Source organism: Chiloscyllium punctatum, chromosome 5 (genome assembly GCF_047496795.1).
Source record: "Chiloscyllium punctatum isolate Juve2018m chromosome 5, sChiPun1.3, whole genome shotgun sequence".
NCBI lineage: Eukaryota > Metazoa > Chordata > Chondrichthyes > Orectolobiformes > Hemiscylliidae > Chiloscyllium > Chiloscyllium punctatum.
In genome coordinates, this window is record NC_092743.1 from 88,427,923 (window position 1) to 88,440,169 (window position 12,247).

At 40.4% G+C, this 12,247-nt stretch overlaps 1 long non-coding RNA gene across 1 annotated transcript in view; it reads right to left on the reverse strand.

Moving 5' to 3' along the window:
* Positions 1–2,213: 2,213 nt before the first annotated feature.
* The window catches only part of LOC140477213 (uncharacterized), a 56,252-nt gene continuing 46,218 nt past the window's right edge, over positions 2,214–12,247 (reverse strand). The window contains exon 3 of the long non-coding RNA XR_011960673.1: positions 2,214–5,352. This is a non-coding gene — a long non-coding RNA (uncharacterized lncRNA). The remainder of the gene's footprint in view (positions 5,353–12,247) is intronic.

Sequence of the window (12,247 nt, forward strand, 5' to 3'; positions counted from 1 at the left end):
GGAGTTGTGAATGGTACGGAACATTGTGCAAATCATCAGCAAACATCTCTATTTTTGACCAGGGTTATTGATGAAGCAGCTGGAAATAGTTGCCCCCGGACACTAACCTGAAGAGAACCTGCAGTGATATTGTCAGACTGAGAAGACTGATGTCCAACAGCCACAACTTATTGGACTAGCATTAGATATGAGGTATGCCATGAGGTGGGGTAGGTAATTAATGAAGTGGGTTTTGGATAATAGTGCAGGAAACTTGCTCAGCCTCATTGAGAAAAATCCTTTATGACTCGTGACGAAATTGATATTGAGCCAAAGAAAAAAAGACAAGATTCAGCCCAATTGATGGGCAGAGTTTGCCTGCCTGTAACATGAGTTGGTATTTGATCAGGTGTGGTATAAACTCCACCCGGGAGGCTCCCAACCTTCAATCCCGATGAAGAGCTTTTGCCCAAAACATCAATTTTCCTGCTCCTCGGACGCTACCTGACCTGCTGTGCTTTTCCAGCACCACTCTAATCTAGACTCTGATTTCCAGCATCTGCAGTCCTCATTTTTGCCTAGTGGTATAAAGGAGACCTTGTCAAACTGGAATCTGAACTGGACAACTATCTTCCTTCATGCTAGGTGTGAAGCTATTCAGCAAGGAGATTTCCCTCGCTGATTCGCATTGATTCCAGTTTGGCTAGGGCTCCTGTTCTCTAGCTGTGGTGTTAGGGAACTCTTTTCTGGGTCTTCCTTTACCTTTGGGTGTGCCATTGTACTTTCCTGTGTCCATGGACGTTGCACAATCTCTCTGATTTCATTTCATTTTGACTGTATAACATTTTGATACAACTAAGTGGCTTGATAGGCCATTTCAGATGGGAGACAAAAGTTAGAACTAGAGATTAGAGTCAAGAGTGTGGTGCTGGAAAAGCACAGCAGGTCAGGCAGTATCCAAGGAGCAGGAAAATTGATGTTTTGGGCAAAAACTTTTGTGATGAAGAGCTTTTGCATGAAACATCAATTTTCTTGCTGTTCAGATGCTGCCTGACCTGCTGTACTTTTCCAGCACCACACACTCACCTCATTTCAGATAGGAGTTGAGCATCAAGTACAGTCCTGTTGGGACTGATGTAGGCCAGAAAGATTAATGACATCAGATTTCCTTCCATAAAGGACATTAGTGAACAAGATGGACAGTTGGGGTTGTGGGTTTAAGTCTTGTTAGAGACAAAAAGCTAGGTGGATACTCCAAATCACTTTCATAAACATTTCAATTATTCACTAAAAGTAATAGTTATAAATGTCCCATCATTCACAGTGATTTGACAGAAGAGAAATTTTAGAAAAACAATAATTGAAAGGAAGGAATTGCATATTAGTAGTGAGTTAATGAGGTTTGGACAAAGTTAGAGGGAGAGAGAGATTGGGAAATTGGATAGCAGTGGCAATCTACATTTAGCACAATGGGATGTCATTACAAACAAAATCCACATACAGTGAGACAATAATAGAGACGGAACATGAAATAATTTACAGAAGCATAAAGAACAAAATAAACAGGGTCTGGACAGAACTAATAGATAAACCACTTGGAATTATGGGCTATCTGAAGTTTGTGAACTGGAAGTATTGTTATTTGTAAAAGAAAAGGTTTGTACAGAGTTACCTGGAGGTAGGAAGAATTGATTAAATCAGAGCCAAAAGCAGGTGGAAGTTGAAGAAAATACTTCAGTCCTGCCTATACCAATCTCTGGAAGAAATTGGCTCATTTAACATTTAGTATATAATACTGACTCAGCACACCTACAATGCTGGAGTCACTGATGATGGAGATGAAGAAGCAGAATCAAATGTGATTCATTATGTGATGACTGTGGGTTATGTTCTGAGCAGTTGCTGGTTTACAAAATGATAATTACTGAAGGAGAAACTGTTGTAGATGTACCAACTGAATAGTAACTGTAACAAGTTCCATGGAGTGAATCATTGTAGAGAAGCAGTTGAAGAGGACGGATGTCCTGCTCACCCTCTCTGCTGCTTTTTTAAGCAATATATTTTTATTGAGAAAAAATAGATTTTTAAAAAATATTACATCAAGTACAAAACAATGCAATTCAAAACAGTACAAAAATAAACCCAAATAAAAAAAATCCCCAACCCACCCTCCTGTACAAATGTATAAACACATATAGAAAAATATAAAATTAAAAAACTAAACTAGCTACCTAATTAAATAAATAACCAACAAACAAATAGTAATAACTCAGCTCAGCCAAACAAAACACTCATACTTCACAGTTCCTCGTCCCTGGATACTGGACTCGTGAAACACAATCGTTACGGCTATATAAAAGCCCTTGTTAGTGTGGCAGATAAATCTGTGTCCAGGTATTCCAAAAAGGGCTCCCATGTCTTGTAAAATTTCTCAGTTTTGTGGTGTACCATATTTGTGAGAAAATCCAAGGGAATATGCTCCATAACAATCTTCCGCCAACCCGACAGGCCTGGGGGTTTTTCGGATATCCAACTTAACAAGATATTCTTTCTTGCACAGAACGTGAGAATATTGAAAAGTTTTTTCTTATGCATGTCTGCAGGAAATACAGTGGGTAGGCCCAAAAGGAGAGAGATAGGGTCCTTCTCCACCTTTACACCCAAAATCCTCTCCAGTATGCCTGCCACAGCACTCCAATTTGTTTGAAGCCTCTTGTAAGACAAAGACAGACAATGGGTAAGAATGCCCGTGCAGACCTTGCACTTCGGACATGAAGAGACCCCTGGTTTAAATTTTGACAAACGGTCCGGAGCCAAGTGGACCCTGTGGAGAATCTTCAGCTGTAAAGCATGGGTCCCATTGCAAATTGATATCTTCCTTGCATTCTCCCAAATATCCACCCATGCCTCTGAGGAAACTTCAACACCCAGCTCTCTCTCCCACATCGTGTAGAGTCGATCAGACTCATGAGATGGCATCCCCCCCCAAATTGATGATATAAAGTACTGACAGAGAGTGTACTCTTAGCCCTTAGCACCTGCCTATGTCAGATTTGCAGGGATCAGTCAAAAGTGTGGGTTTTTTAAATAAAATCCCTAATGATAAAATGAAAAAGAGGCCTCTATTAGATAACTTGCACTAACTGATCAAAGGACATTATTACATCTCCCTCAAATAAATCACCCATGCAAGACACACCCCCAGCTGCCCAATGTTTATCCTGAATCTATTATACCCGGCTAAAAAGCCTGGCATATCCACTAAAGGTGTAACCAAAGATGTTTTGCCATATTGCCCTCCCTCTGCTAAATCATGCTTTAGCCGTATTGATGACTATTGGGTTATGGCAATATTCCTTAACTGTCCTCATTTTGTCCAAAACAGCAAACTGGTAAGGGAACACCTTGCCTAGGAGGCTTCGATATCTAGCCATATTGAAAGGGGATCCCCACAAACCCACTCACTCACGTAGGTCAAAAGCAAGTTTAATTGATCATTTTTAACGTCTGGAAGGTCTATTCCCCCCAATCTGTGAGGCAACTGCAGTTTGGTTAATTTAATGGAGGAGCCACTTACAATACCAAATAAAGGAGCTGAACCAGCTGTTCAGTCTCCCCAGTATTTGTTTATTGAAAATCGGGGGAGCATCCATATAGGGTATAGCAAACAAGGGAGAATATTCATCTTAATAAGCGCTATCCGACCCAACTACGAGACTTAATAAAATCGGCTTTAAACAGCCAATCGAGAACTGGAGTGATGAATATGCCCAAATACACAAACCCCTCCATGACCACTTAAGTGGGAATCTATAGTTACCCTCAAGAGCCAGCTCCTTTGTAAGACCACCCATAGGCATAGCCTCTGATTTAGCAAAATTAATCTTATACCCTGAAAAAGCGTCAAACGCGTGAATGCATTGTATCAGGTGAGGCACTGAAACTGCTGGAATTGTCAAAAAAAAAATTAGGACATTGTCTGCATACAAGATCATACATAATTTTGATCCCACTTCTGGAGCTGATATATTGAGATCCCCACTAATGGCCTCTGCCAAATGGTTCAATCACCAATGTAAAAAGCAATGGTGAAAATGGGCAGCCAAAATATTAAAAGTGCTTGATCGTACCCAGTTGGTAATGATCGCCACGAGAGGTACACCGTAGAGGACCTTTACCTATTTTATGAAGACTTCGCTCAAACCAAAACCGCTGAGAGTATAGAAAAGGTACGGCCACTCAACTTGGTCAAATGCCTTCTCTGCATCTAAAGAAATCACCAATCCCTGTATTGACTGCTGTTGGCATGCTTGAATTACGTTAAGCAGCCTCCTAACATTATTGGAGGACCTACAACCCCTTATAAAGCCCGTCTGATCTTTAATAATAGAAGGTAGCACAGTCTCCAGCCTTAACACAAGAGCATTAGAGAAGATTTTAAAGTCCACATTTAAAAGCGAGATGGGCCTGTATGAAGCAGTCTTCCGGGTCTTTCCCTTTTAAGGATAAGTGAAATATTGGCCTCTCTCAGAGATGGTGGGAGACAGTCATGACTGTATGAGTCATTAAACATATGGAATTCACTGGGAAGCCAGTCAGGACCGGACACCTTTCCACTCTGAAACTGCTCCACAGATTCCTGCACTCCTTGCTCTGATAATGGGGCATTGAGAAAGAACTGTTGTTCGGGAGTCACACCCGGGAGCTTCAGATGTTTAAAAAAGGATTCCATTTTGGCCTGCCCCTCCTCACAATCCTCAGATTGGTATAAATCTCTGGAACGCCACATTAATCTTTTTAGAATCACAGGTTAGGTTCCCAGACCCCTCCCTAATCGCCGTAATGGTTTGTGGGGCACTCCTCTTTCTGGCAAGATTTGCTAAGTATTTGCCTGGCTTATCACCATGCTCGTGTAACCTTTGCTTTGCAAAAGCCAGCTCCTTCTTTGCTGTCTGCGTGAGCACGGAATTTAATGCAGACTGCAATGCCGTAATCCTCTGTAGTTTGACCAACGAGGGTCAGTCAAAGTAGGCCTTCTCGGCTGCCTTCGATCATGCTTCAAGGAGACGTTGCTGCTCACCATTCTGCCGCTCCCTACTGGCAGTTATGAAATAATTAACCTCCTAGCATAGGCTTTGGCAGTTTCCCAGAAAACAAATGAGCTATCAACCAAGTCTGTTTTGATGTCTAGGAACGCCTGAAATTTCCTAGAGAAATACTCCACAAACTTACTATCTATGAGGATGAAGGGATCCATTCGCCAGTACCTTGAACCCACTGTAACGTCCTTAGTCTTAACCGTCAGATACACTGGAGCATGATCAGAGATGGTAATATTACCAATCGTACAAGATGCCATCAGATCCAGGGTTACTGCAGGGGTCAGAAAATAAAAATCAATCCTAGTGTGACATCTGTGCGGATTGGAGAAAAACATGAAATCCCTACCTGTAGGGTGGAGATGCCTCCACACCAACCCACTAACTTTAGTTTATACAGAGGGTATCGAGGGACCTTTGGGCAACCTGTCTACTGTGGGATCCATGAGACAGTTAAAATCTTCCCCTTTAATGATGTGCCGGGACTAGAGACATACCAATTTATAAAAAGCATCTACCAGAAATTTAAAGGGGATGAGCTGGGGGGACAATAAACATTTAAAACACTGTATTCTTCCCCATTTGTCAAAGCTTTAAGAATTACAAACCTCCTGGATATGTCTTTAACACATTCCAACAATTTAAATGGGAGATTTTTCCTAACCAATATGGCAGCTCCCCTACTTCTGATTTTAAATAATGAAAGATAACTCTGTCAAAGCCATTCTGCTGTAAATTCAGATGTTCCTGGTCACCCAAATGTGTCTCCTGTAACAAAGCAATATCCACCTTCTCCTTTCTCAGACTCAAGAATACCTTCTTCCTCTTAATTGGTGAGTGACTTCCCTTGATATTTCAGATACACCATTTAATCGAATCATTGCAGAAAATTATGGCCAATGACATTTAAATTCCAGAAAGGAGGAACCCGAACCACAAACTGCTGAGACTTAGTGTCACATGATCCACCAAATATAAAAACTACTTAAATTAAAACCACTACATTTAACAAACCTACAAAATGATCATAAAAAAACAAAAACCAAAATAAAAGGACCAACATACAAAGTGCCAACAGCGCTGAGTAGGGGAACTCACCTCTTGCCCAAAGGGGGCAACTACCCATCCCGAACTGCCCATAAGTAGGCATCTAACCATTCCAACCACCTTCATTTCTCCCAGCTAGAGCCGCACTGCAAACACAAGCTGAAAAGAACAAACCGCCCATAGAATATCAATATGAATAAAAAAAATTATATATAAAAAAGGGCGTGGGAATAAATACCCCACCCATCCCTTGGTATATCCTAATTTAGAAATAGTTTAAACCAAATTATTATCAATAGAGAAAAAAAAAAGGAAAAATAAAGCTCCAACTGGATTTCCTCCATTTTTTGTTTTACAAAGTGATAAAACATACCCAACCACATACCCAAACAACACTATTTATACATACTACAATTGTTCAAATTAGGTTAGTTTGTCCACAAAGTCTCTTGCCTTCTGCGATGTGTCAAAGAGATGCATGGATCCATCCAAGGTGATCCAAAGCACTGCCGGATATCTTGGAGTACTGAATCCCAAGCTCCCTCAGTCTCCTCTTGACACCATTCTAAGATTTTGTTTTCAGATCACCACCACTGAAAAGTCCTGAAAAAACATTATCTTAGAGCCCTCGTAAATTAGGGACTTCGGATCCTTCCCCTGGTCTCCATGACTCTCTCCTTCTCCCAGTAATGATGGAAACTCATCAGGAGAGGACAAGGACGTTGACCCAGACCCGATCTCCGCGCTGCAACCCAATGAGTCTGCTCTATCTTCAATCCTCACATGCCAGCTTCCAAATCCAAGGAATTTTGAAGCCAATCCTCAACAAATTCTGCAGGCCACTCATCTTCCTTACCCTCAGGCCGACTGATGATCCGAATGTTTTTTCTCCTGCCCGTTTTCAAGATCATCCACTTGGCCACACAAATTACAGACCTGCGTCTTGAAGGCTTGGATCTCATCCTTGGATGAACTGGCATCATTTCCACCACTGTGACCCTGTGCTACACCTCATTTGTCCTCAGCTCCAGGTCTCCTAGCTGCTGCTCATGCTTCTGCAGCATAAAAGAGAGATTGGAGCCAGCTTTTCTTCAATCTGTTTCCCCAGCATCCCACGAGTCTTCGAGAGCTGGTTCACCAGATCCTGGAGAGTAATAGGCTCAGGGGCTGCTGCAGGCTGATCTGCAGTCCCGGCCTCAGATGCTCTTCATTTTTTAGGCATCTCTGGACAGCTGAAAATAAAGATGTTAATTTTTAGGCGTTTCTTGGGACTCCACAATCTTTCTGGAGTCCCAAGAAATCCCGATGAGCTGGGTTGGGCAGGTTAAAGGGTCGTCCTGATCTTCTCAGATCGCTGCCATCTTAGGAACCCCCCCCCCCAATTGCCTTTGACAACGTGTTAACAATCTCACAGATGTCAGTGATGTTTGTGATCAAGGTGGTTGAAATGCTAATGCTATTGTTGGATCTGAAACCAATGGGAGGGACAGCACTAAGAATAAGTGGTATGCATTTAGGTTGCAATTATATGGTTAAGGAAAAGTTTAACATGGGGAGATTATTTGAGAGGAGAGTGATTGAATGGTCACTTTAAGACAGGTAGATTGATAGTAATTTTCAAAAGGTAAAGACTAGCCATGCCATTAGGGATAGTTTAACAGTAGAGTACTAGCAAGTTGACAAAACAGACAAACTGGATTCTAATCATGGAATGTTACAGACCTTCAACAGGCTATTTGATCCACTTTGCGTCTGTATTTTAATTTCATACTAGTGCACACTCACCATATCCTGTAACATAGTTCTTTTAAGAAATTAAGTTTTAAACAAAAGTTTGTGGGCTCTGCTTCTGCATTCCAATTATCACCCACAAAGAAATTTTGTTAAACATTCCCCTTGTTCCAATATTCCAGTTATCACGTTAGTAAGGCTTCATTGTATCTCATTTTTGCACCTTTGTCCTGTCTTTGTAGGTGTTGGATAATGTTCCACATTTGTCATTTATACATTTCTGCAATTTCACCATCAGCTGCTTCATAGCTAACAACTGTTATGACCCCAAGATCCCAATAACTTAGATAAACTTCCAAGTGACAGGTGAAAAGAATTACATAAGATTTCACATTATGTTACTCAATAGACAAGCAATCATACCAAATTACTGAAAAGGTACTTCCTCATTAGTTAATTGAGAAATCCAAAAGTGCTTACACTGCATTTATACATTATACTATGGTCCCAGCAGGTACATTGGCTGGACAATTAAGTCTCAAAACTACTTTGACTTTTATCCCTGCTACAGAAGAAAAGCCCTTGCACTCAATCTTCCAGATATAATTAAACAGACTTCCAACAAGAGACCTTCTGTTTTTGTTGTTAAAACAGTTTATAATTTTATCAGTATGCTTTCTCCTGGGTCCAAAATCCACGCAAGTCATACTTTCATATTTAACAGAATCAAGTACAGGATACAATGTTATAGCTGACAAAAAGGTGCAGAGAGAGTATGAATATTAAAGAGGTCCATTCAAAAAGTCTGATAATAGCAGGGAAGAAGCTATTCTTGAATCTGTTTTGTTACGTGTATACAAACTTTCATACCTTCTGTCCCGATGTATAGACGACCTCAATTGATGGGAGACAGCATCTCATATTTACGTAAATTAAACTCCATCTGCCATTTCTCAGCCCACTGGCTCATCTGATCAAGATCCCATTGTAATGGGAAGTAACCTTCTTCGCTGTCCACTATGCCTCCAATTTTGGTGTTATCTGCACACTTATTAACTATACCTCAACACCATTGAAGCAGACAGTGGCATGACCTCCACTCTGCATTCTGAAGTCAATGAAGTCATTTTGCTCATGTTGCTCTAGAGATTGGTGTCTTTACACCATGCCACTAAGCATTCAATCTCTTTCCTGTATGCAGTCGTCATTTTTTGAGATCCAACCTACAATGATGTTGTTGTCAGCAAACTTGTAAAAAGAGTTGGTACATAATTTGGCCACACAGTTGTATGTATATAAGGAGTATAGTAGTGGCTCAGTACGCAGCCTTGGGGGACAGTAGTGTTGAGGATTATTGTGGAAGTAGTGTTGTCACCTATCCTTACTGACTGCAGTCTTTTGGTCAGGAAGTTGAGAATCCAGTTATAGTGGGGAGAGCAGAGATCTAGATCCTGCCGTTTGGAGACGAGTTTGTTTAGAATCATGGTGTTGAAGGCAGAACTGTAGTCAATAAGAAAGAACTGACAGGTATTTGTGTCCAGATGTTCCAGGGATGAGTTGGCACCTTCTGTGCACCTGTTGTGCCAGTAGACAAATTGCAAGGAATCAATCTGGGAGCAGGAATTAACGTGAGCCATGACCAACCTCTCAAAAACAGTTCATAATTATGGATGTCAGAGCCATCAGGCAGTTGTCATTGAGGCACATTGCATGATTTTTCTTGGGATGATTGTGTCTTCTTGAAGCAGGTGAGGACTTTACATTGTCAGGAAAGGTTGAAGATCAGAGTACTCCTGCCAGCTGGTCTGCACAAGTGGGGACCCTATCCCAGCCAGTTGATTTCTGTGGGTTCACCTTTAAGGTGGCTGATTTAACATCTAAAGCAGTGACCAAGGGTACAGGTGTATCGGAGACAGATGGGACAGGCGATATAGTTTCACTACCTTTCTGTTGAAAGAGAGCATAGATTGCATTGAGCTCATGTACTGTTGTCCGCGATTCTATTCTCTTTGCTTTGTAGCCTGTTATGTCATATAAGCCTTGCCAAAAACGAAGGGTGCCCTGTGGTTAGTGTGGGTCTGAAACTAAATTTGGTATTGATAAGGATGTTGCAAAAATAATAATACTGAAAGAAGGAATCTGGGCCAGATGAGTGTTAAAGCACAAGATAGTTTTTGGGACTATGGAAATATTCAGAACAGAAACAGAACAGAGTACAAAATTGATTCTTAACTGGTGCCAATTATAAGCACTCCATTGATAAATGGACTAACAAATTTAAAAACTGGGGCAAACAATAAATTGGTAAATAAAAGGGGAAATACAACAGTCCAAACAAAAAAGGCTCATAGATGGTAATGTAGAAAAAGAGCTTTAATATGCAAAAGAGGATGAGCATTTAGGAATGATGGAGATATGCAGATGAAGTGATCAATGAAAAATAGATTTTCAGTATTTACCTATGATGATATAGGTAAATATGGGGTGGGATCATTTGATTCCAATCCCACTAAATTGCTGACCAAATGTTCAACCTGACCTCCATACTAGCTGATATTTTACATTGTTCACACTCATATACTGTCTTGCTTCATCTTCAAAATTGTTTTTAATCTATACCACAAACCCACACTAGACTTCGGTCCTTGGAAGTTACGTTCCTCTGTATACCAGATTTCTCAAAAGTCATCCAAATGCACGCCCATTTAGTCCGGAACTCCATGTGAAGATTCAATTAGGACTCCATCTCTGCCACAGCTTTAAAGAAGCCTGACTTGATATATCTCTCTAAGTTCATCCTGATGTTTTGCAGCTCTCAATTGTATCTCCATTGTGTAGTTTTAAGAGATTGCCTTCTTTGCTTCCACATTTATCCAGCTAACTATATTATAGCTGGAGCATCTCCAACAATAGTATCTTTCCATTGCACTTCTGAAGACTCCACAGAACTAATTTTCCTGCCTCGTCAACAGAGCCAGAAGAATCAAGGTGCTCTGGAATATGCAGACATCAGAAGAATGGGACAGTAAAGCATGGCACAGACATTTTTGGATTAAAAGGATGAAAATTATGAATCTAGGCTAGGACATTCAGTTTATTGCTTACAGTGGTCATCTGTGTAAATGTTTCTAGAATCAGGATGCCATCTGAGTGATAACTATACATCTGACTACTTGCTTAGTCTGCTACTGCTAATTTGTGCTCAGCCAGGGTTCTTCTCTGCAAATAACAGCATGGGATTGTTTTGCACCTGAATGCAAGTTTTGTAACTCCTCTCATTCTAGTCATAAGACAGTACTCCTTCATACTGCACTACATTGTCAACATGCATTACACATCCAAGTCTCGAGTGTGGCTTCAACTAACAACATTCTGACAGAGGCACTGGAAGTCCAAGCACTAAGCCACCAGCTGACTGATTAAGTCTTAACAGACCTGGAACTCCACATTTCCAAGTATGCAGAAAAGCAATGCCAATAAGATGTTAAACTATACAATGAAGTCAGAGGAAGCTGTAATCAAATTGCATAATGCTCTGGTCAGGTCACATCTCAAAGACTGCATCCAACTCCAGTCACTAACATTATTGAATGGCAACTTGTAGTATTAAAGACCGAGATAGAGAAAAGACTGGAGAATTTCAGCTTTTTAAATCAACCATCTGCTTAAATGTCTAAAGAAGTGTGGGGATGAAAGAAGATGGGTGAATTGGTAACAAAATGTTCTTTGTGACGGCTCTCTTGTGGCACTGTGGTAGTGTTCCTACCTCAGAGGCCCATGTTCAAGTCCCAACTCCTCCAGGAGGAGTGTAATAACATCTTTGAACAGGTTGATTAGAAAAATAGGTTAATTTTTTTGAAAAGAAGCCCTTCATCTGGATCAGTAGAACACTGAACAATGTCTATGATTTTTCAGACAGCATATCTTCAGATTTCAATTAGACATTTAACAATTAGGATTAGGAAAAAATATCTACAAGTCTGATAGGATAAAAGCAAAGTTTAAGTGGAAGGAGATAAAGCAAGGGAGAAGTCTGGTATTGTTATTTTTAAACTCAGTAGTTACATAAAGAAACAACACTTCCAATTTTCAAATCAAGGAACCAACTGGATCCCTGTTCCTGATTGAAAGCTGCAGTTATGCTTAGCTTGATCATCTAGTATCACTTTATAATAGTAATGATAATGTCTTCTGTATGAAATACCAGATTATGTCAAAAGAGACCACAATAGCATTTACTAGTGTTTTCAACATAACGTAAAGGCAATGCATATTAAGTGTACTCTTGCTGAAATTTACTTTTAGAATTGTTGACAATTAACACAAATAACTCAGACTAAACACAAATCAACTGATTTGGTAATTTATTAAATGCTACGATACACAATATA